The sequence below is a fragment of the Mus caroli genome, chromosome 11 (genome assembly GCF_900094665.2).
Source record: "Mus caroli chromosome 11, CAROLI_EIJ_v1.1, whole genome shotgun sequence".
Lineage (NCBI taxonomy): Eukaryota > Metazoa > Chordata > Mammalia > Rodentia > Muridae > Mus > Mus caroli.
In genome coordinates, this window is record NC_034580.1 from 25,158,401 (window position 1) to 25,158,945 (window position 545).

Genomic DNA, 545 nt, shown 5'->3' on the forward strand with positions numbered 1-545 from the left:
AATGTCCAGGTGCAAGCAAATGAACAGGTGGTTGGATGTTAATTTTAGTAGGCCACACATTATTTTAGCTGGTTTCTCAATGCTTGCCAAAGCAAGTGAGAGCAAAGAACTGCTTACAGAAAGTGAACTTCAATACATGTTTATGAACGTGAGTCATTTTCAAGTGTGGGCTTAATGGAGATTCAGATAAAAAAGGTTTTTAGGAGTCTCTATAGTCATTAATACTGACTGAATCTTTGTGATGGAAAGGGGTAAGGGTAATGAGATGGCTAAGTGAATAAAGGAGCTTATTGTCAAGCCTGAGTTCCTGAATTCAGTGTGTGTGTGTGTACAAATAAAGACAAATTTTTTTAAAAGAAAATGAGTGGACTGAGGGACCTGAGTTTAGGGTAGAAAATGAGAGATAATGGTAAAGCGTGCTTTGGGATAAGAAACTTTTCAAGCCGGGCATGGTGGCGCACACCTTTAATCCCAGCACTTGGGAGGCAGAGGCAGGCGGATTTCTGAGTTCGAGGCCAGCCTGGTCTACAGAGTGAGTTCCAGGA